The sequence below is a fragment of the Ochotona princeps genome, chromosome 14 (genome assembly GCF_030435755.1).
Source record: "Ochotona princeps isolate mOchPri1 chromosome 14, mOchPri1.hap1, whole genome shotgun sequence".
NCBI lineage: Eukaryota > Metazoa > Chordata > Mammalia > Lagomorpha > Ochotonidae > Ochotona > Ochotona princeps.
Genome location: NC_080845.1, coordinates 46,446,975 through 46,472,662, shown reverse-complemented (window position 1 = coordinate 46,472,662; position 25,688 = coordinate 46,446,975). Strand labels below are relative to the sequence as shown.

Sequence of the window (25,688 nt, the reverse complement as noted above, 5' to 3'; positions counted from 1 at the left end):
TGCCCTGTGGAATTTTACTTTGTAAAAAATTAATATTAGCCCATGTTGATATATGTTCACCTTTTACATGTTTCATAATCTAGTTTAATTTTTTCATACTCAAATGCATGTTCTTTAAAGAAAAATATGCTCATTTTCTCTTTCATTAGATTATTAATCAATGCATTAAAATATACAATAATGAAACTAAGCATATATATTTTCACTTTCTATTATAGTTGAGAACACTGTACCATTGTTTAGGATAAGACTAATATGTAGGTTTGAAATTTGAGTATGTATATTTATGGATTCATTGTAACTGTGGATATAGTATGATTTTGATGTTTTTCTAGTCGTTGTAAACTTAATCCTGTACTTAATTCTCTCGGCATAGAGTCTTACAGGACTTTGGACTTACGGCAATTTATATACAAAGTTTCCTCAAATTAGATTCTGGTGATTTGAGAGTGACTGATTTGTAGGAATGTCAGTTTTAGGGCCAAACTGTGTACTGCATGTAGAGACCCCTAATTTCAACTACCATCTCTTGCAGGTTCTAATAAAGTTAGCTATGCACATTGCCACTTATGTGTGGGTAACGTTTCCATCAGTGCATTGTACAGTACATTGTACGTACAAATTTAGAAAGCATGGATTCACTATTTCAGTGAACACTTACTATGTACTAGGCACCAGGCTTAGTTAAATTTATTTGTTTTTTAGCTTTATGATGCAGGTCCATCAGCTCAGGGACTTTCCCTCTCTCCTTCCCCAAATCTCTTCCCGCACTGATTCCCTCTACAGTAGAACAACAATGTAGTACTTCAAACATAGTCATAATTCCATCATTTTATTTTCTAAGTGTGTCACATCATTCTGCCATTGTCTATGCCTACAATGCTTAGCTCTTTCAACATATCAGTTATTTGATTCTTCCAATGAGTCTGTTAGTAGGTGGTGCTGTCTGCCTCGCAGGTGACTCTCCTCAGATCAACGGCAAGGAAATGGAGCCCAAGAGTGATTTAATTCCAAGAGTAGTTGTAGTAAAGATTTGCTAGTAATTCTGACACTAAAATTTTTAGGCCTATGATAATGTTAAGAATAAAACCTTGGAGACCTAGAATGACATTGTCGTCCACTTGTATTAATTATACATCTGTAGTTTATGCTGTATGGTAGATAGATTTTGCCACACATGAAAAAATGGTTTCCATTTGTCAGTCTCACAGTATGAAGCCTGACTTTTCACTTCTAAAGATATGTGCATTTAGGCTAAGTCTGGCTGCTTATCTAGCAACTCAATGTTTGTTTAGCTTTGCACTCTGTGCTGATGAAATGGACAGTTTAGAGGGCACGACTTTTGATTATGAAGTGAGAGTCACTGTTCAGGGTGTGGTAGTACATGGACCATTTAGCAAACTGCATACCTGTCATTTGGAGCAGTAGGAGCTGACGATTTGTTTCTTTTCCAATGGGGCAAAGTTGTATAGCTTGGAAGGAGGGAAGATTGGTGAGTAGTATTGAAAGAGGAGGAAAATGAGTGATTAGCTATCTGTGAACTTAGAAGAGCTGCTTTCCTTCAGGAGAAAATTTAATTCACCTGGACTCTGAGAACTGCTGGCTTAAAAAAGACTGCTTTTTTTTTTTTTTTCTTTCATGCTAAAGTCAGGCTGGAAGAGGTTGTCAATCTGCTGCTTCACTCTACAAATTTCTGCAGCAATAACTGGTACTGGGCCAGGTTGGAGTAGGTTGCAAGAACTCCATTTGAGTCACCCACGTGGGACCCAAGTACTTGAAACTGTCATCTGCTGCTTCTCAGGATGTGTATTAACAGGATGCTGGATTGGAAACAAAGTAACCATGACTTGTACCAGGCATGCTAATAGGAGTATGGGCATTCCACATGGTATTAAACCACTATACCTATACTCCCACCAACAGTGGAGTAGGATATCTTTACCTACACATTACATCAGCAGGTGTTGTTACGAGATGTCCAAATGTAGGCCAACCTCACTTGAGTTAGATGGAACCTCAGTGTGGTTCTTACTTGTATTTCCCTGACAGCTAGGGAGCGTGAGTATTTTTTTCATATGTCTATTAGTCATTTGAATATGTTCTTTTGAAAAAAATGCATGCTCGTTTCCTTCACCCATTCCTTCCAGAGTTGTTAGTTTTGCTGTTGTTGAGTTTCTGAAGCTCTGGGATTTATAAATCCTGGTTATTAGTCCCCTATTGGTTTTTATAGTCCCCTATTGGTGTGTAGTGTGCAAAGATCTTATCCCATTTTATTGGTTGCTTCTTCACTTTGTTGATTTATTCTTTTCTGTGCAGAAGCTTCTTAGTTTGATGCAGTCTCATTTGTTGTGTTGGCTTTTGGTGACTTTTCTAAGAAGTCTTTACCAATGCCTCTAGCTGCTGGAGAGCTTCCTTTGCCTTGCTCTGATGCTTTGATGGTTTCTGCATGCAGATTTAGATCCCTGATCTATTTAGAGTTGATTTTTGTATAAGGTGAGAGGTGGGGTCTTGCTTCTTACCTCTGCAGTTGCTTTCCAATTGTCCCAACAGCATTTGTTGAAGAGAACAATCTTTTTTCCCTGGATTATTTTCAGTTCTCTGTTAAAGATAATTTGACTGTACCTGTGTGGGCTTACTTGTGGATTAACTATTCTGTTCCATTGATCTCTGTTTCTCTACCAGTACCAGACTGCTTGGATGACTGCTGCCTTTTAGTATGCTTTGAGTTTGGAATTTTGTGATTTCTCCAGCTTGATTTTTATTCTTCAGGATCGCTTTTGCTATTCGTAGCCTTTTGTATTTGTAAGTGAATATTTGTATCACCTTTTTGGAGAAAAAAATTGTTGGGATTTTAATTGGGATTTCATTGAATCTGCATGTTACTTTTGATAATAGGGACAGTTTTGAAGAGTTTGATTCTATCAATCTGAGAACATGGTTTATTTCTCCATCTTTTAATGTCTTCTGTTTCTTTTTAAATGTTTTTTTAAATTTTTCCACATCTTTGATTAGGTTTATTCCAAAGTATTTAGGGTTATTTTCTACTATTTTAAAGAGACTGTTCTTTCTCAGCCATAGTTATCTGTGTATAGTAGGGCCATCAATTTATCTTAATTAATTTTGTACCCTGCCAAATTCTCTTAAGAGTTCAGATAGTTTCTTGATTGAGTCTTTTCATTCTCCCATGTATAGAATCATGTCTTCTGTAAACAGGAATAATTTTAATTCCTAATTTATGATTTAAATTCCTTTCATTTCCTTTTCTTGCCTAATTGCCCTGGTGAGGACTTCCAATACTATGTTGAATAGCAATGGCTATTGAGATTATAAGTCTATTGAGATTTTTAATTACCTCATGAATCAGTTCTGATAAATTGTAGATGTGCAGAAATAGACCCATTTCTACTTGGTCTCCCAATTTGTTAATGTATAGTTGCCTTTATTAGCTCCTGATTTTTCTATGTATATCCAAGGTATCTGTTGTTACATTTCCACTTTATTCTCTGATTTTATTGATTTGTATATTCTCCCTTTTTAGGGTTAATTGGAGTAGTGGGGAATTTATTTTTTGGATTTTCTCAAAGAATTAGCTCTTTGAATGTTGATCTGTGTGTTATTCTGTTGGTCTCTGTTTGGCTTATTTTTTCCCTTCTTTTTGTTACTTTGTTCCTGTTAATCTTGGGATTCTTTTGCTGTTGTTTTCCTAGCTCCTTCATATGTATGGTTAGCCCGTTTATCTGGTGCCTTTCTGGTTTCTTTATTTAGGTACTCATTGCAATGAACTTTTCTCTTAGCATTGCCTTGACTGTGTCTCACAAGTTTTGATATGTTGGGTTGATGCCTTCATTTGTTTTAAGCAACTTTTTTTTGTTCAGCATCTATGGAAATCAGAATAGAGAGTGCTAATAGAACTGAAAATTATCTACCATATGACTCAGCTGTCCCACTGTTGGGAATATATCCAAAGGAAATGAAATATATGTGAGAAAGTGACCTCTAATCCTACATTTATAGCAGCACAAACTACAATAGTGAAGAATGGAAACAACCCAGATATCCATCAAAAGAGGAATGCATAAAGAAACTGCAGTTCAACTACTCCATGGATTACTACTTAGTCATTAAAAATAGTGAAATTTTATCATTTGTAACAAAATGGTCCCTACTGGAGACTATTAAACTCAGTAAAATAAGCCAACTCCAAAAGGACAAATATCATGTTTCCTCTGATATAAGGCCATCTTCATGCAAAATACAAAACAAATAGATATATAGGTAAACATGTATATACATGTATTCTCATAGATGAACTGTATAATGGAGACTAGCATATCCAGGAAGTAAAGATATGTTGTTGTATTATGAATCTCCGCGCTGGACTGAAAGAAGGACTCCCAATGAAACTGTTAAATAATTCTTAACAATATGATACTAAATTTCCTACCATTGCCCATAACTACAGTGCCATGATAGACTTAAATAGCAGAATGTTGGACTTGTGACTGTTTCTCAAGGACTCTACTATTGTAATAATATGGGGGAAGATGGTGGAGGGAAAGAGGGGAGAGTGGATGGAAGATTGAGTGAGAAATCTCTATACCAGAAAACTATATAATGGAAAATAATAGCAACAAGCAAAAAATACAACCCCTCCCCACCATACCAAACATTACTCCCTTGTAACTTTTTACTCAAATTTATGTAGCTAAAAAAAAGTCTAATACTTCTGATTTCTTGGACTTATATGGACTTACATGAAGGAAGCATGTATGTAGAGATCACAGTGTTTGAGAAAGCAGGCAATACATACTGGCTGTTATTGTTGCATCATAATGAAGTCCTGTGATTTTAGGGAATTGTTACTTAATATGTTTCCTTCATATTTTCCCATTTTGTTCCCTCATTCTCCTCAGTTTTTTTCAAAAACCATAAATAATTCTGGCCTAACACAGCCTTCGTTAGCTTCCTGTGTGCTTCTTTGTGTTATGTGATATTTTAGTGAAACCATGTCTCAGTGAAACTTTTTGCCTAAGCCTCTATGGCTTGTATCGCCCCAGTAGAAGTGTATTAGGCTTTTTTTTTTTTTAAGATTTATTTTATTTTCATTACAAAGTCAGATATACTGAGAGCAGGAGAGAGAGAGAGGAAGTGGAGCTGCCGGGATTAGAACCAGCGGCCATATGGGATCAAGGCGAGGACCTTAGCCACCAGGCCACGCTGCCGAGCCCTATTAGGCTTTTTTTTAAAAAAATTATGATTATGAGAAAATGCAAACACTAAATCAGAGCAGTTCCCTTTAACGAAAGAGTCTAGTACAGTTTGAATCTAGAATACTCAAACCATCTCATTGAAGTGTTTCAGATTTAGCAGAAAAGAAAAAGTAAATGTCCATATTGTGTAAAGATAAGACCTGCTATAATCTAATACTCTGAATTATTTTTCAATAACTCTTATCTGTAATACTAGTACTACCTGAACAAACATCGGTAATCATAATTAAATGCCTTTGTCTCTGCATTCAGGGATAACTAATAATCATTAAATGAACAGTAACAATAGCCCACATTTGTTGAGTGCTTACTCTGTACCAGGTACTACTGGGGTAATCTTACATTATGATCTCATTTAATCCCTGCAACACTTTTTTGAAAAACAGGTGTTTTACCTCAATTTCATTTTACAGAGAAAAAAAAAATGAAACCTGCTGGGATGAAGTAGATGCTAAAGGTCATATGCCCAATGTCTAGGAAAACTTACCAATTCATGTTTTTAATCATGCCTTTCTGCCTTATGTAAACTTGAATTACTGGCTTGCTTAGTTTTATTTTCTTTTAAGCTGGCTAAGAAAAAAAAAGAAATAAAGGTAGAGGCTGTTTGTAGAATATGATTTTGTTTGAGTGAAGATAGTATAAAGAATACAGACTCAGAAGGTTAGCTGAGCAAGTTTCATCTCTTAGCTGTGTCTTGGCCTCTTCATGTGTAAAATGCAGATAATAAAAGTGCCTCACTCATGGTGGTGTTACAATGGCTAAATGGCTAACCTGCTGAAAGTGCTTATAATAGTGAGGGATGTATAACAGATACTGTATTCTAGTTGTCCACTAGCATGAGAGCTTCATGACATCAGGAACTCAACCCTGGTCTTTGGCTACCTCCTCAGTTTGGAATTGTCTCTGGTACCTAGGAGTTCAGCAGCATTTACGGGTGAACGTACATGCTGTTTCAGATACCTGACAAAACGACTTAGGAAACTAATGTGATCTAAGCTGTCCATGCCCTTAAGAGTTGGTATCAAGATTTTTAACTTCAATACTCAGGTCATTTAAAAAGAGAATGTTTCCCAAATCATCTCGTTGAAGTGTGAAAAGTTTAGTACATAATACTGATACCTCATGGAATGTAGCATGTAAGATATGTTTACAAACACTTCTTTTGGAGTCTTCATTGTGAAACCATTTATTTATGGAGATCTTAAGTGATAGCATTTTCATTGTAAATGCAATAATCCTTTAATTACTTCGAACCCCTTAAGGTCATTGTCTTTACTTGGCATGGTTTTGAATTATGTGTTATACCCACAACTTTTGGGAAACTATGTCTTTTCCTTTTCTGTTTATTTTGAGGGCACAAAAATTTGGGGGGCTTTAAAAATATTTATAAATAAATCATGAGGAGCATATAATTGGGAATTCTGTTAATTTTTTAATATATAAAGAGTGAGACAGACATTAGTACCTTCACTGTCTGTATAGGAATAAAATATTTAGTAAATACCTTAAATGTCACAGAATAAAATATCTAAAATTACTCTTCATAATTTTTAACATGTATTCTCTTGTTAACTGCTTATGCAGCGAGCTTCTAATTGCTGTAGCTGAAATTTATGCATTTTAGCATATTTACATACTCACAAGTTAAAGAGATGTAGGGCAGTTTCATTTAAAAGGTTGTATCACTATGATATTTTCTTCTTCATGTAGTCCTTTTCACACAAGTGAATTTAAGGATAGTTCATGATATTTTCAAATGCAAGAATCAACATTTTGAATGAAAATCTTGTTATATTTGTGAAGTACTCTTGTATATAAAAAGTTGTAATATACCTGATTTTTGTTATTACTATGGTTATTTATCTACTTATATTTATAAATTGTGATATTATAGTAGCATAATTGTGATATTATAGTAGCATAATACAATTTGGTATATAATGTCATTTTCCTTAAACAACTTAACATGATAGAGATTCTGAGAATTTTTAAAGTAAGCTTTAAAAAGATTAGAGATATTGTACATGTTCACAACAATAAAAACATTAGACCCTATTGAGGGATAGAAGAAAATGAAGATCATTTAACATTCTGTCTTTCAGAAACAGCAAATGCTAATATTGTGATATGTATGCTTAAAGTTATTTTTTTAGCTACAGTTTTATAAAGTTATGGACACATATCATTTATATTTAATCTCTTTCTTGCAGATAAATGTATGAATGTATCTAAATTTTTTGCGCTTCTTGATAAAAAGAATATCTGTTAGAGGCTGGGATTGTTTTAAGTTTTTAAGTATTTATCAGGTGAGACATTTTACATCTTGCATCATGGGTTGTATTTGAGACCAGAGGTGGATGTTTACCATTGTTTTTGTTGGTGGAACTTTTCATCTCTCTTTGGCTTAAAGGAAAGAGTTACATGTATTTGAAGAATTACATACTCTCTACTCCGTAGCTTAGTTGAAATTACTTAGTTGAATTACTTTCTCTGTGGAATGACCTGGTGCGAGTGATGTGCCCTGACATCAATTAAAGTCAAATAGTAAGCCTTTTAAAATCAGGTACGGTTCACAAAATCTTTAAAAAATTTTTGTTGGTCAATTAGTTTTCGTTGTGTCTTATAAAAAGGAATAATTAGGAAGAAAATAGCATCTGAGCAGGATGAGTATTACAGGAGATTGAGGAAGTTTTGTGATTGGAAAGAGCTAGGAGTGGCTGTAGCACAGATGAAACCCTTCCCCTTACAGACTCACATCACCACGGGAAGAGGAGTGCTCATTGTTTTAAGCAGCATTACCTTTTTCTCATGAACACATCCTTTCATATGATGGATAAACGTGGCGGATTGTCCTTGTGGTGCTGAAAGAGCTCCAGAAGTTCTCTTCTAGAATCACTGTTTTGGGTGAGTCCTTGCCCTTGACACCCTACAGCATATCAGTTTTCCTCCCTGTAAAATGGAGACCATAATCTCTGCTCTGGTACGTTGTGGGGTGATTATGAGGGATCATATGAAAGGCATGAAAACACTTTGGAAATTACACAGCACATACATATTTTTTGAATTGTTTCACTTTATTTGGCAAATGTGTATTCCTTGGTCAGAGGTGGTTTTCAATTTCAGGTTGAGAATGTTTTACCCTTCTAAAAGACAAGCGAGTAAATCAGATTATAGGAAGGGTGGCAGCCACAAATCTGTGTAATGTCCTGAATGTCATTGAGTTTGCGGGACACATCATGTTGATCAGAATGGGAATTGCTTTCTTAACAGCATAGTATTTGGGAAAGATAAAATAATTCCATTTTCTGAGCAAGGAGGCAGCAACTGAGTATTAGAGAATATGTTTGTGGAGAGGTCTAATGCCTAGATTGACATCCTGGCTCTGTAATTTAAGCATGTTGGTAAGTCGCTCAACAGCCTGAGCCACCATTTCCTCATCTGTAAATGTAACAGTGAAGCCTTTCTTGCTTTCACTCACAGGATCATTGGGAGACCAGATGAGATCCTGTGCATGCAAAACTGCTTTTCACATTAGAAAACAGTGTATTAATCCAAGCAATGTTGGACTAAACTGCAGAGGCCTTGGGTCAGCAATAGTGACCCAAATACATTGAGAAACGTTTTAGTGTTTTAATTCTGGAAGTTTTTAATTGATCTGTTCAACACGTACCTTCAAAAGAATAAAATATTCAACAATGTTAGTGTTTGTTTCCAGTTCAGTATAAAACCCTTTGGTGGTGCATGCCCTCCAAATGCTTCTATCTGAATTATTATTTATGCAGATTAATTAAATATCACTGATATTTTCATGTTCTTAAAACTGTCACTTTCATTTGTACCATTTTTGAATTTCAAAAAAAATGTAGTAATTAAAAAAATGCCAACTCAGTGCAGTAGTGATATTTGCTTATATTTGAAATATTCAATATGCATATATTAAAAATTAAGGTGGCAAGATATAACGATACTGAATGTATTTTATATGATTATTCATAGTTACAACTTCCAGTTCTAGTTAGTTCTAAATAGTGAAGTTGCTGAATGATTTTAACATAATTTCTGTTATTAATGTTGAGGCAAAAAGTAAATCCCAAACTTGACCTTTTATCTTTTTTTCATTTTTGAAGTCTGTTTTAAGTGTACGTATGACATTGCTAGTTAATACCTTTTAGTGCTTATTATTGAGAGACTGAAGCCTTTGAACTCTCAAGTGCTGGAGCCAGAATTGCTATTCATTTAGCTACTTGGGCCAGAAAAAAACGATGCTTGATGGACTGCCTAGGTGAAGACCTGGAAAAGGAAGGGTTATCTACAAATTGAGTGAGTTTATTATGGCTTAGTGATTTGCTGATTGATTTCATTTGCTGTCAGTTAAGGCTCTCTTAATGCCAGTTTTCTTTGCATAATGCCTTGAAATAAAGACTGATGAAGTTCTTCAGATTGATGCCGCTTATATAAACTGACCCTGATTTGCCCTACTCTGCATGACAATTTAAGTGACAGCAGTTAGAGTAAAATACAGCAATGAATATGCATCTTAAGGATTAAAGGAGATGCAGTAAATCATTCAGTCTTAGACTAAACCCAAAGGTGATTTCTTGTAATAATTCCACAGATGCCTTCAGTTTTATTGAATAGATTATTATTATTCTCAAGTACAAGTTTTCATGTAAATGTGTATGTATATTTTTAAAGTGAGAAAGAGAACACAAAGTCATCTTAAAAGCAATTGCAAATCTTTTCAAGTTATAGTAAATCTTCCTTTGTATGATGACTTAAGCTTGATGTTGTCACAATCTTAAGAAGTATTTCATTTGTATAGCCATGTGAAAAAGACATCTCTCATATGCAGACATCAATTCAGAATGGGTTAAAGACCTGAAGCTTAAAACTTCTAGGATGAAAAAAGAGAGAAAAGTTCCTTGATTTTGGTCTTGCAAATAATTTTATGGCTATGATAATAAAAGTATAGCAACAAAACAAAATAAACAGCTTATGAAGTTTTTGCACAGCAAAGAAAACAGAATAAAAAGATAATATGTAATTAGAATATATCCAGTAGCTTGGTTTTAAAAATTTGTTTACTTATTTTTTTTATGTCTAAGGGATAGATAGATAGATAGATAGATCTTTCATCTGCTGATTTATTTCCCAATTGCCTGCAACAGCTGGGACTGAGTCTGGCCAAAGCCAGGAGGCCAGAATCAATCTATGTTGTCCATTATGGATAGCAGGGATCCAGGCATTGAGCCACCACCTGCTGCCTCCCAGACTTAACCTTAACAGACATAGAGTTGGGATGCAAACCAAAGCACTCTGCTATGAAATCCCTGTGTCCCTAAAGGGATCTTAGCAGCTAGTCTGAATGCACACTTTTCATATAAGACGTTCATAAAACTCAATAGCAAGAACATAAATAGCTGTACTGAAAAGTGAATAAAGGACTTAGGTTTTACTAAAGGAACACACAGAGATATGCAACAAGTGCTCCATGTCACTAATCATTAGGGAAGTGAAAGTCAAAACAACAGTGAACTATCACCTTGTAATAATTGGAGAGGCTGCTTTCAAAAAGTCATGAAGATAAAACTGTGGTTTGAATGTGTACCTTAATTTCAAGCATTGTGAACTGATTCCCAAAGCAGCAGTGGTGAGAGGTGGGGCCTTTGGCTTATTAGGTCATGAGGATTTTGCTCTCATGAACAGACTAGCTCTGTAGGTGGTTTCTCTGTAGGTGGGAGTAGGATCCAAATAAAAGAACTAGTTCTGCCCTCCATCTTTCTTTCTCCCATGTGATATATTGTGATGTTCTGCTCTATTTTGAGGCTGTTAGAACATCCTCCCCTGATGCTAGTTCCTTGATCTTGGATTTTCCAGCCTCCAGATCAGTGAAAAATAAATTTATGTTCTTTATAAATAATCCAGCCTGTGGTATTCAATAGCAGCACAAAGTAGACCAAGGCAGATAGTACAAGTTGGCAAACAAACAGAGAAAAGGACACCATTGTACATTGTTGAAGACAATGTAACTGGGTGTAACCATTATGGAGAATCATACAGAGGTGCCTCAAAAAATTAAAACAGGAGTACCATATGATCCGGAAACCCTGCCTCCTATATATCCAAGGAAAATGAAATTACTATCTGGAAGACATAGCTTCACTCCCATTTTATTATAGTGTAATTCACAATAGCCATGATAAGTAAACTGTTAATTCACCTCTGATGCATGATGTGTAAAGAAAATATCATAGAATATCATTTTTAAAAGAGATTTATTTGAAAGGCAAGAGTGATAGAGAAGAAGAGACAGAGTAAGACAGAGATCTTCCTTCTAATGGTTTACTCCCCGAATGGCTGCAACCGCTAGGCCTAGGCCAGGCTCCAGTTCTCCCACACAGAAAGTAGGAGCCCAGCTGTTTGGATCATTATGCACTTACATTAGCTGGGACCTGGATGGGAGGGTGGGGTAGCTGGAGCTTGAGCTGGCACTTGGATATAGGATACTAGCTTCACCCAGTGTACCCTAATTTTGACCTCAGACTACTCATCCTTCAAGGAATAAATACTAATATGTAGCAATATGGATGAGCCTATAGAACATTGTGCTAAGTGGGAATAAAAAAAAAAAAACCTAAAACAGTGAAACTTACAAAAACAGCAAAATGGTGATTACTGGGGACCTGGGACAAGTGGGAAGACACTGGCAAAAGAGTATAAACTTTGAATTATAAGATGAATAATTTTTGGAAATCATACTGTAATATTGTAAAATGAATTGGATATACTTGGAACTTATCAATGGAGTAGATTGTAAGTTTTCTAATATTAGGTATTAACTATGTAAAGTGGTAGGCATGTTAATTTTATTATAGTAGCAATTTCCTTATGTACTTGTATATGCATGTGAAATCATCAGGCTATATACCTTAACTATGTTACTTTCTGTTTATCAAAATATTTTCATTGAAGTTGCATAGCCTACATATTAGGTAAATTACTTAGAGTATGTTATCTTGAGGCTTTTTGTAAGACTGGCTTCAGATTCTTCTGGTATTAATAGAACCTTTTAACTTTTCTGTGGCCAAAAATCTTATGGTGCTGGCTAAAAGAACATAATTTTTTGAGATAAGACTAGCTTACATAATTCACTGGAAAAAGCATAAAATATTTGTTGCAGGGTAAATTGTGGCACAATAAAATATTTGCGTGTCTGAACATTCAGCAAGCAGAAATTCATGTACTGAGCAATCTAAACAGAAGTGGTTCAGGGAGCCCAAATTAGCTCTGTGAAATATATAGTTGTTGATTGATTGAGTCACTTATTTTTAAACAAAAAGTAAAATTGAAAAAAAATTGTAAAATTTAAAGTTTATGTATTTGATATGCAGAGAAATAGGCAGAGAGAAACAGAGTTCTCATCAATTGATTTTTTTTTTCTTCAAATGACTGCTAAGTCTGGGACTGGCTGGGCCAGGGTTGGGAGCCAAGCACTCAATCCAGGTCTCTCAATTTGGTTGGCAAGAACCCAGCTACTTGAGCACTTGCAGGAAGCTGGAGTCTGGAGTCAGAATTGGGTGCTGAACCAAGGACTGCATTGTGTAGTGCAGGCATCTTACCCACGTGTCTCAATACTTGATCCCAACAGATTATTTTATTGATAATTTCCTTTATATATAATATCCTTATCTCGTTTAATAGAACATCAGGTTTTTTATCTAAAGCTTAAAGGTAAGCCAATTCTAGCTGACAAAGATTTTCCATTTTAGAATGCAGGAATTGTATTTAAGCCAGTCTGGGCTGGCTATGGAACCTGCTCATTGTCCCCTCTGGTGCTCTGTCTTTCTTGGTTCATTCAGTCTCAGGGATCAGGAGAGGTTTCTAGAGTAACAGTAGCAGCGTACCTTCTGAGCTGCTAGGTGACCTAGGAGACATGCAGAATGACTTTAGCCCAGACTGTGTTCGAGACAGAAAACCATATGAAGGAGCTAATAGAGCAGACCAAATGTTCATAGAATGTTTGTAGTGTGCTTTAATCCCATTTCCACCTAAGTATTTTTTCATTTCTTTCTTTAAAAAGATCTATTTTTATTGCAAAGTCAGATGAACAGAGAGGAGAAGAGACAGAAAGGAAGATCTTCTGTCCACTGATTAACTCCCCAAGTGACTGCAATGGCTAGAACTTAGCTAATCCAAAGCCAGGAGCCTGGAACTTCATCTGGGTCTCCCACAAGGGTGCAGGAACCCAAGACTCTGGGCTGACCTCAACTGCTTTCCCAGGCCACGAGCAGGAAGTTGGATGGGAAGTGGGACTGCAGGGATTAGAACTGGTGCCCGTATGGGATCCTGGTGCATGCAAGGTGAGAACATTAGCTACTAGGCTATCATGTCTGGCCTACCCCTATGGGTGTTTTAAAGTTCTTTCATATCTTTGGAGATGTTTGTTCTGTAGAGCATGTTCCTTTTCCCACTGATCACTGGAGTGAACTCAAAAAAAAAAAAAAAAACAGAGCTGTTGAAGTGCTACTTAGAACTAGACTTGGTTTTGACCATCTGACTTAATTCAGTAGTTTTGATAATTAACAGAATAACAGAAATTTTTACATATTTTTGTGTATGCTGATTTGTAGCTAACAGAATGTCCCATAAGAAATTGGTACAGCGAATTGGTAAGCAATTTAGTGGAATCCTTTTGCTTATTGCATGAATTTTCATGTACTCCAGTGCAACGTGATCCTCTACACATTGGTTTAGCAACTCTAAAAGATCCATTTTGGTTGTAACATAGCAACTGGTTTTAGTCATTTGGACCCACCACCTGCATCTGTAATTCCTGACTTCAAAGTGTCCTGAAAACTGGTAACCAGGAGGCAAAATCTGGCCTGCCTGAATTCTGTGGCTAAACATGAAAAGAAGTGATAAAGGGCTCTTTCTAATATCAGTTTTCCTGAGCAGGGCGATTACTCAAATATTTACTGTAGTGTATGTCTGATTTAGAGGGTACTGCCCCGAATCTCAGGGCACTATTTCATGTATGGTATAGTTGCTCATATTTCCTGACCTATGAATCATATCTAGTTCCCAGGGTTTCAAATAAGGGCATTGTGTGAACTGGATTAGCATTGTAAACCAGCATCTACACCAATGACACACAGTATTGCTCAATGCAAGCTTCTTATTTTCCTTATAGTAGGATAGTATGCTTGAGTAAACAAGCAATTTAAATTGATGTCTACTATCATTTGCTTCTTATTTTGAGTCATCAAGAACTTGTGTAGGAGTCCTTGGAGGTTCAAAGAGACCTCGACTGCTGCATCATATCCAAATCAGATATGGTTCCAATAGACTTTATTTTGCTTGTTTCTAATGCCAGTTTACAAACAGAATGCACCTTTCAGCTACATATGAGTTTCAGTCCCTTTACATATTCTTTTTAAACCCCTCCTTTGTTATATTCTGAAATCAGAATGAATGAGTTGCCTTGTCACATGATCTACTTATGTTTGTTCCAGTCACTCTAGTTTGTTTCCACTGGATAAGATAATGACAATTTTTAAAGGATCTGGAAAAGTCAGATGAAGGTTCTGAGAAAAAAGCAGTGTCTCAGCTCTCTTCTGAGTGTAACCACTTTGTTGTTCTGATTAGAACCAACTCCTGGAAATCCATAGATGCCTCAAATGCCAGAATGGCTTTTACTTCAAAGTTCCTCATTTAGTAAGGACAGAAAGTAGAACACTGAAATATATGATTTAGATACCAGTGTGAACCAAGAGATTGGCTGGAAAAAAAAGGACAAGAACCGCAATCATACAGATTTCAGTTGACCATCTACCACGTGTCAAGCCTTGTTCTATTGTTCTATGACACATGGTGCAGAGATGCCACAGAAATGTTTTGTGGGGGATTTGAAATTTAGACTTGTAGCATGATTGCTACAAGAGAGGCACATATGAGGTTCCATTGCTTGCATTTCAGAGGAGAGTGACAGCTATTCTTGCTGGAAATATTATGGGAATGCTTCGTGGAGGAAGTGGCATTCGTGAGTGTACGTTATGGGTCTTGTGGTTTTATTTGCCTTTCCTATAAGACATTCTTTATTGTCAGTACCAGTAGGTAGCTATGTAGTGCTGAAATCTACAAATACAACAACCTGAAATGGAAAATAAGGGCTGATCTATAGAATGAGTGAGGTGATTTTGGCTGGTGAAATCCCGTGATACTGTTTATTATGGCCTCAGTGGAATTTCATGGCAATGCTGTTCTTCATAAAATACAAATGTAAATTCATTGCTTTAGTTGAATGCAAGTAAGCACCTTGGAAGTGACTTATACTTAAAACAAAATGAACATCCATCAATTTTGTGTACTCCTGTGTATACCAGCTATAGCTCAGCAAAGCTACCTAATGAATTATAATAACAATATTTTCAGACAATACAGTTAAATATATTTCAGTGAGTTTGATGTAGAATGGAGATTATAGAGAATTATTGAAGCAGATGTTAACCCTGAGTGAAACATGCAGATTCCCAAGCCACTGTGCTACATTGTATCAGATAAGACTGAAATCATGGTGATAAAGACACTCTCTTAAAAAGACATAAACTGTATTTTCTGTTTCCCTCTTTACTAATTTAAATTTCTTCAAGTATATTGAAAATTGCTCATATTAGATCTTAAGTAAACAATAGAAGGTTCATCAGATTCTTATAATCCCATCTAAATTTTTTATTTAGGATACCTGTCTAAATTAATGATACCAATTGAATATCTTTGTTGAGATTCACAAGTAAGGATAACCATCTGTTGTGAAAAAAGCATAGATGGGTTAACATTGTGTGAATGGGTAGATGTATATATTCTGGTCAGTGTCTTAATGCAAATGCTTTTTCTGATAAAATGTTTGATTTGAGATACTAAACTTAGAAAAATTTTTGGTAGTAAGCAATTAGCCCTCTGCCTTGCAAGATGTTTATTTCTGTACATATACTTTATTTAATATAACCAGGTAATACCATTATTTTGAGTGAAGAGGCTAAATCACCCTGTTCAGGTGTATCTATTTCTTATTGAGAGACTAATCAAAGGAATATGATCTCCAAAGAGTCCAGGCTTAGGTATCAAAAGTTAAAATAAATATCTTTAGTACCAAATTTTGTAATTTTCAGAGTTAACAGCATACAGCAGCACAGTTGAATAAAAAAATTTCACTGGTGTATTCATAATACTGTCTTCTCCAGATAATAACATAGTCCAAAGCAGATCTGATCATCTTCCTTGTCAAAAACTGCTAGTGATGTCAAGATATAGTAGGTGCTCAATAAATGGTAATTTAATAGTAAAAATATATCTGTGTATTTGCTGGAGAGCTAAATTATTTTATTTTGTCCATAATTAAGTCTGTATTGTCCATCAGCTAGACTACTCTTGCTGTGTCAGGTCTTATTTTACAAGATAGTAATACACCCAGTGGCAGTTCTGTAATTTACTTGTATGACAAGTGTATTGTAGACTGGTTAAGTTTTTGCCCCCCTAAGGAAGCCACTTTTTTTTTATTATTGTTACTATCATTGATCTGACAGTATCCTCCAAGAAACTCATTCTTTTTTTTAAAAAAAATTACTGTTGTTTTTTATGGTTTTCCTATCCGTAAACAATGGTTTCAACAGGAAATTTTTTTCCCAGTCTCCAATTATTCTGATGATCCATTTTCAGTATTCTGGTACAAAATCCACTTGCCATTTCCTTTCTGTCTGTCCTGTTATCTCTTCTTCATGGTCACCTTTAGCATCGTAAGAGAACAATCACCATCAGTCTAGTAGCTTAGTCCTAAAATTGACTGTGAGTCAATTCTGGTTGGAAAAAGAAAAAAAAACATATTTGAAAAGAACTGGTCTTGTTTGCAGCACATTTAAGCATTGCATATGCCATGGTTGAGTGGAGGCAAGAAAAAGTTTAGAGTCTAAACAAGATACAAAGAAAACATCATTTTAAAAAAGTCTGCTGTAAAAGTATGCTGCAACTTTGCTGAATATGGTTTCCCATGAGGCTCCTTCTCATACCTGAAAAGCTACTATATTTACATCCTTCAAAGATGGTGCCAGTAAAAAATTTGAGTGATGGAATAAGTCAAGTCCAAGGCCATTTCAAATGCCAAAATGGAAAAAAAGAACTTTGATTTTTTTTCTTATATAAAATAATACCCAACAAAAATGCATCTGAACTACATAGAGCATCACTTCTTGTCAGCTCACTGTTTTGTGTTCAGTTGTGCTTCAATTTTGGAGGTAGTACATTTGTAACAATATACTTTCTCTTCCAATATTATGAAACTTTCCTCACTGTATCATTTTAATCATCACCATTAAAAAGTCTTTCACTACAATAAGTACTTAGTTACACATGATTCTAACGGTACCCTGCACTCTGTAGGAGTATACAGGGTGAAGTGGATAGTAGTGGCCCAGGGCAGGCAGCCAGACTGTAAATGAATAAAATTCCAATACAAATACACCAACCCTTAGCGCATTTGGGGCTTAAAGTGGATGGTCTAGCAAGGGAGGAAACTTACAAATAAAGAGGGAGAGGAAAGCTAGCTTTGCCAAAAGGAAAGGCCACTTTTCTTTCATTCCGTATACTCCTCATATACCCTTTGAGGCTACAAATTGTAGTAGGGTTCCTGAATAGTCAGCCTTGCTATGACAGCTCATGAGCAAATATAGACAGAACTGAATTATGGGCAGAAAATGGGTTAGTCAGGTTCATGCCTTCACCAGCTGAATGTGCCATTTAAAACATTTTTTAAAAGCTTTATTCTCCTCTTTGTTACCAGTATATCAAAGGACACTTCAAAAAACTTATGCAAAATGATATTAAAAAGGAAGTTCATTTGGACACAGAAACTGAAAAACATGTGCAGTTTTCCTGTGTTATGAGTTTCCATGAACTTCTTGGAGACCTCTCATCCAAGATGTGTCCATACACTTGTCTGTTCCCCACTTTTGTTGGTGTGTTTGAGTACTATCTCTGTGTACCATCTTCATTCTCATCAGTGTATGGATTTTGATTTGCCTTCTCATTGTGAAATATTAATAGATTCTTCACAGAAAATTGCAACACAAGTACACAGAGGTCCGCCTGTGTCTATCCATTTCCCCCACGATGTTATATCTGACTTGGCTTTAGGACAATGTCAAAGCAAAAAGTGACTTGGTCCAATGTGTATGAATACCACTATGGCATTTCATCATCGGTGCCTATTTATGCAGCTATCACCAAAACTGAGCAACATATGGAAGCATAATGGAAACCCATAGGTGACCACTGTGCAGATGTGTCATCTCTCCATCTTCTCCCTAGAAATCACTGTTCTCCCCCTGTCATTGCAAGGATATTACATATAGACAGCCATGCAGAACGTGGACTGTCAACTTTGGCTGGTTTTTGGACACTCAGTACAGTGTCATACTGGTAGTTTATCCATTGAAAGATATTTTGTTGGTTTCGATTTTTGACAATTACATTTGAAACTGTTATTCATATTCAAAGAAGGTTTTTTGTGGGTACATATTTTGATTTCTTTAGGATGAATGGTCAAGATTGTGGAGCCACTTGTAAGTACATATTTAGGTCTTTATGAACCTACCAAACTCTTTTCTGGAGTGACTGTATCACTTTTTGTTCTCACCAGTGACAACAGAGAAGCAGTCTCCCTGCTTCCTCGGCTGCGGTCGGTTCCATAATGTATTTATCTGTTAGCCTTTCTGGTGGGTAGGTAGTGTTATCGTTCTGTTGCTTTTATCTGAATATCCCTAATGATGAATGCTTGCTACTAGTACATTCTTTTTGGTAAAATATGAGAGTAAAGTGTGTCCGAGTGTATTTTGATTCCTTTTTGATTAGATTATTTGACTTTTTAGTTTTGAAATTCAAGAGTTATTTGGAAATTACAGAAGCTAGTTCTTTATCAATTGTGTGTTTTTCAAAATTTTACCTCAGTTGTAGCTTACTTTTCTCCACTGCAACAGGATTTTGTGTAGAGCAAATGTTGAACATTTTGATGAACCTTATTTTTCCTTGTTTTTATCTAAAGATTTTATAGTTTTATATTTTACTCTGTGATCATTTTTGAGTTGATTTGTTTATAAAATGTGCAGTGTTGGTAGTGGTAATCAGAATTCTTAGCTAGCCCCCAATATCCTTCTCCACATTGTACATATACTGAAAAAAAAATAAGGCTCTACCCTTGAGGGTGGGCAACACGAATAAAAATAATGGGTGTCACTTGTGTGATTAGGTTGCTTATCAAAAGCAAGAGTTGTCATTTAGCCTAATGATGACTATGCCTGCATCCCACACTGAAGTGCTCATATTTGAATCTTAATGCTTGCTTGGCTCCTGACTCTGGTAGACCAATGTGTACTCTGAGGGGCAGGAGTGATGACTCAATTGATTGTGTACCTACCTGACACAGGAGACCTGTATTTTCCTAAGTTGTGGATCTGACCTTGACCCAGCCATAGCCCTGGCAGCTCTGAGTATTTGAGGAGTGACCTAGTGGATATGTGCTCTCTTTTTGTCTCTCTTTGTCTCCTTGTCTCGTAAGTTAAAATAATAATTCATTTTCAGAAAGTAAATTATCTTTGATGGGCCTGACATACTCAGGTGAGCTATTTAAAAAAGATGTCCCATCTAAGAGATATTCTTCCTTGCTCGGAAAGAAAACTGACAACCATGTTGAAAGAGAAAGGGGCTATTTGACAGGGAGCTGAGGATGGCCTCCGTAAGTTTACACCTGGTTGACCACTAGTGTATAAGACAGAGTACTGAATTCTGTGAACTTGAGTGAACTTGGGAAAGGGCCCTGGATCCCAGATGAAATTACAAAGTCCAATTTTTACCTTGATTGTAGCCCTGTGAGACCCTGAGCAGGGAACCCAGCTAGCCTATTCCAGATTTCTGACCCATGCAAACCAGGAAATAATAAAGTTGTTGTCCCAAGTCGCTAATAAATATATTTTTGGAAATCTGCCTTTCTCCCCATTTTGACATACTATGGAAAATGTAAATATATCCCAGTGGGTATGCAGGATAAAAAGTACTGCATTATCTATGAGCTACAAAACACAATTCCTATAGATTGGTACTGGTAGCTTAATTTGGCCCATCTTTTAAATACTAGCATGTTCTGTAAGCCATGTTGAGGGGAGAGTGGAAGGATTTTATAGTACAGAGAGGTTTCCTCACTCATACATTTGCTTCTTTGTTTTTCAGCATGAAATTTAGGTACTCTGGTTAAGTGCATTGATTGATTAAATATCTTACATGGTTTAGTCTTTATAATAGTGTATAGTGAGATACGTGGTCACTTTTGAAGCCTTCTGTATAAAGTTCAGTGATTCTCATGCAGCAAAGTACTTCAAAGTACTCTTCAACTTGAGTATTATATAATTTTCTTTCAGAAAAAGAAAAAAAACCCCTTCCAAATCTATAGAATTTGTATTTGGTGATAAGTAATTATAAAAAGAATTCTATCTTAAACATATTTAAAGTACCTACACACACTGCTGTGATTTGAGTGTCTCCTCCAAAACTCATGTTAAAACTTATTTGATGTTGTGATGGTATTAAAGAGTTAGGTACTTTGAGAGGCGATTGGTCATGAGGATTGAGGTCGTTATTTTGTAAGTGGAAGAACTACTTGGGACTGGGAGCAGAATATAAGGATGGGCTTGGCTTGATCTCTCTGTCCTGTGGGTGCATGCTTGGCCTTAAACCATGGCACGAGAGAGTGAGAAATCCTTTAGTGAATGTGCCTGCTTGGGCTCTAGAACCATGTGTCAGATAAGTATGTGCTCTATATGAATTACCCAGTCTATTGTGTTCTGTAACAGCAGCAGAAAAAGGCTAGAATACACTCTCATTCTCACATAAAGTGACAATTCTTACAGAAATAAAAAATAACCACTCTATTGAAGGAATTGTGCAGAGAAAACATGTGATAATTGAAAACATTTCCAGAATTATGGACTGTTTTCTCAAAATTATGTAAATCTATATAAATTTATACGTGTCTACATAAAAAGTTCAAAAGTATAATTTCTCTAGGGTACCTTTTAAACTTTTTTTAAAAAAATAGATGTAGTTAATACAGAATGTACTTGTTAAAGAACAACGTATGAAGAGAAGTTGGAAATTTTCTAGTGAAAATTTCAATTAAAATCTTGGTTTAATTGAGAATATTGAATCATGCATGCCTTTTTCATCCTGCCTGTCCAACCATGTTTTGTGGTATTAGGATTCAGAGCTCCAAATTGATTGCTCTAACCACCAAAATTATGTACATTAAAAGTAATCAAGCATGTGCAATTGTGTTTCACTGGAATTGTTGATAGTACCTTTTTTTATTCAGTGTGGCAGGTTTTAGGGCTATTTATAAAGCAAGACTAAGGCTTTTCTCCTACATCTCATAGATATCTGCACTTTATTTTAAGCCCACTGATAGTTTGCCATACATTGTACAGTAATCTTTGTTTTAGATAGACTTTCTCTAAAATTCTTTCTTAACTCCTCTACTTTAAGTTCCCTATTGATTTCTCACATCTTTTCCCAAGCTGATGGCATTATAAATAATTTTTGTTGCTTTTTATTATTATTTTACGACACAATTCCATAGGCTTTGGGATTTCCCTTAGCTTCTCTCTATTCCTTCCTCTCCCAATGATTTCCCCCTTGATAATCATTAGTTCATCATTCTGCTATTTAAGTGTATCCTGACACTGTAGATGTGGACAATGGCAGAGAGTCCAGCATCCTATTATCAAGATATATTTAACGGTTTCATTGGGAGTCCATCTTTGATTTGGAAGTAGAGCTGCATACTGCACTGTATCTTCACATCTGGACATCATGGTCTCTATTACAGTTACTACACATCCCCTTAAACAAAAATCCATAAAACATAACCAGAACAGGAAGAAAAATAGAAAAATTGCAACAACAGGAAGTTAGTAACATGTTACTGAATGACTGATGTATTGCTGACGAAGGGAAAAAGAAAAAACCTTTTGAAGAAATGATGCTGCTGTATGAGGTATGAGTCAGTAAAGAATTTAATAAAAGAAACAAAAGGCTATTTTAAAGAAATGAAAATAAAAGCAAGAATATCAAAACCCCTGAGATGTAGTAAAAACAGTGTTGAAAGGGCTATTGAACTTGTGTTTTGTGAAGAGGTTGCTATTTACCAGAGAGAACATGTATTTGTCCTTTTGAGATTGACATATTTCACTGAGCATAATGGTCTCTAGTTGGGACCATTTGGTTGCAAATGGTAGAATTTCTTTTTAGTGGCTGAGCACTACTGCATGGAATAGATATACCAGTTTTTTTATCCACTCCTTTTTTGATGTACATCTGGTTTTTTTTCCATGTGCATGGACACCCACTTACACACACACATATGAGTGTACAGGCCTCATGTCTGTGGAGTTTCATGTGGTAGGACATATTCTATGGCCAGGCAATGAAATGCAAGGCTGACTGTATCCCTGACATGGTTCTTCCTTACAGCTGTTTAATGTAGTGGAATGTTAGGATGAAACAAGTTCTACTTACAAGCCATACCAGAAACCAAAACAGAGGACTAAGCAATCCAATTCCAGATCTTAGACTGAAACTTGATGGGATCATGGTTTTTATTTGCAGATTGTTAGTGACAGTCTATACTACAACCTTGTATTTATAAAATATAGGTATTGGAATGGGATTAAGTGTAAAAAATGAGGCTCCTTATCATATTAACTTTTTTATAATGAAAAGAAAAATGAATTGAGCCTGGTGCATTAGCCTAGTGGCTAAATCCTTGCCTTGCAACTGCCTGGATCCCATATGGGTGCTGGTTCGTGTTCTGGCTGCTCTGCTTCAACCCAACTCCCTACTTGTGGCCTGGAAAAGTAGTGGAAGATGCCCCCAAACCTTAGGACCCTGCATTTGCCCGTGAAGCCCAGAAGAAGCTCCTAGCTCCTAGCTTTTGATTGGCTCAGCTCTGGCCATTGCAGCCACTTGGGGAGTGAACCAGCAGATGGAAGACCTAGTCTTTGTTTCACTTTTCTTAGTGCCACATAGATCACATGCTGGCATTTATTCCTTCATGAAGACTCCTGACACGCTTTTTCACCACCCTAGCATCACATTGATATCTCTGTTACATGCTCGTTAACTTCATGTGAATCAAAGTTCACTATTTTTCTCCCCAGTGTGGACTGTGTACACTGCTCTGTATTTAAGGGAATACATAATGGAAGTGTAGCGGAAATTGATATGTTCACAGGTGGAGACAGAGAGCAGTATGTATCAGTGTATACAGAACAAGGAAGGACTCCCAACGAGATGGCTGATCATGTCCTGATGGTTAGGTGTTGGACTCTCCCACGTTGCCATGCCTACATTGTTGGGAGACACCTCAGTGGCAGCATGAGGGACTTGTGAAAGTTCACGAAAGACACCCATTGTAAAACTGGAGGGGAGATCAGTGGGGAGGAGGGGAGGAAAGCTGGGGGAGGGAGTGGGAACCCCAGTGCCTATTAAACTGTGTCATGAAACAAATAATAATAATCTGTCTCTCCTCTCTGTAAATCTGCCTTTCCAATAAAAATAAATAAATCTTAAAAAGAGACATTTGTGTAGTTTCTTAGATCATTATTTTAAAAAGAAGAAAAATGAGCTTCCTTTAATACTAGGTACAGCTGAGCAAAATTTGAAATGAAAAACTTCAACTGTGTTATTTTTATGAGATTTCCTTCCTCAGGTAAAGCATCAATAAATGCTAACTATTGTTAAATAATTATGAACTAGCCCCTAAATATTTTTGTTTGAAAGGATTTTAATGTTTTAAGTATGCGAAGAACATATTATATTTAAAATATTCTGTTATGTCTGATAGCAATGATATTGAATCCAAAATATTGAAATGTTAAGTCTCAAAACTATTGACTCTTGTATGAACTAAAATAGTAGCTTGCCTAATTTGATATAATTATTATTATTACAGCAAACCTTTTTGAGAGTTTATTATGTGTCATATAGTAGATGATTTTTTGGGAAGATTTATTTATTTTCTTTGGAAAGGCCAATTTACAGAGAGAAAGAGACAAAGATCTTTCATCGTTTGTTTACTCTCAGGTGACACAGTGGCTAAAGCCGAGTCTGTCTGAAGCTAAGAGCCAGGGGCTTCTTCCAGTTCTCCCACATGGGTGCAGGGTCCCAAAGTTTTGGGTCATTTTCACCTATTTTCCCAACCACATCCATTTGGGATCCCGGCATATGAATGGGGACAATTTTCCAATTCAGTCACTGCACCGCGCCTAGTATAAAATGTTTTAAAGTATTAATACTCATTTGATTTTTGCGAAGACTGATGTAAGAATTGCCACTATTACATGCAGATTTTATTATTATTTTTAATAAACATTTTTTAAAAATTTATTTATTTTTATTGCAAAGTCAGATATATACAGAGAGGAGAGACAGAGAGGAAGATCTTCCGTCCAATGATTCATTCCCCAAGTGACCACAACAGGGGCCAGGAACCTCCTCCAGGTCTCCCACACGAGTGCAGGGTCCCAAGGCTTTGGGCTGTCCAAGACTGCCTTCTCAGGCCACAAGCAGGAAGCTGGATGGGAAGCAGGGCAGCCGAGATTAGAACCGGCAACCATATGGGATCCCAGCAAGTGCAAGGTGAGGACTTTAACCACTGCGCCATCATGCCAGGCCCATGGATCTTACTATATTTCACATATTGAGCATATGTGGCATTATTATATACATACATAGTGTGCAGAATTGCAGTAACTATAATTATAGAAGGTAAAGTGAAATATCAGAGTTTTTACTTCCCAGCTACTTAGTACAATGTAGTAAAAACTTTAGCACCTTTGGCATCTAGAATTTATGGCGTTTCCCCCCGAGTTTTTCTTCTAGCATGAGTTCTTCAACAGCACCATTTTTTCCTGATGTTCAATTTTGAACTTAGTCTAAACTACATAATCCTATGTATGGAAAAATTGTACAAATAATATTCTTGTCCTCAAGTGACATTCACCTCTTTGTTATCTCTCAATTTTTCTTTATTCTAAAGCATAGATATCTTTTCTTCAGAGATCAAACGAGATCGGGCGCGTTCAGGGTGGTATGGCCGTAGACCAGGTATCTTTTCTTACAGCAGGTACATGTAGAGTAGTTTTTGTTTGTTTGCTTTTAGGATTTGGTTTTCTCTTTCTATTTCTCTTGATTATAAATCCTACTGGATGATTTTCAAAAGCTGTTCTTGTCCAGAAACTCATTCGGCTCCTCATGTAGCTGAGTGAGCCCCAGTGAGATAGAGGTCTCACTGTCTGCCCAGATAGAGCCCCCAGGGCCATG

At 36.2% G+C, this 25,688-nt stretch overlaps 1 protein-coding gene across 6 annotated transcripts in view; it reads left to right on the top strand.

Moving 5' to 3' along the window:
* CCDC171 (coiled-coil domain containing 171) overlaps window positions 1-25,688 on the top strand; it is a 304,667-nt gene that overhangs the window by 237,847 nt on the left and 41,132 nt on the right. The window lies entirely within an intron of this gene.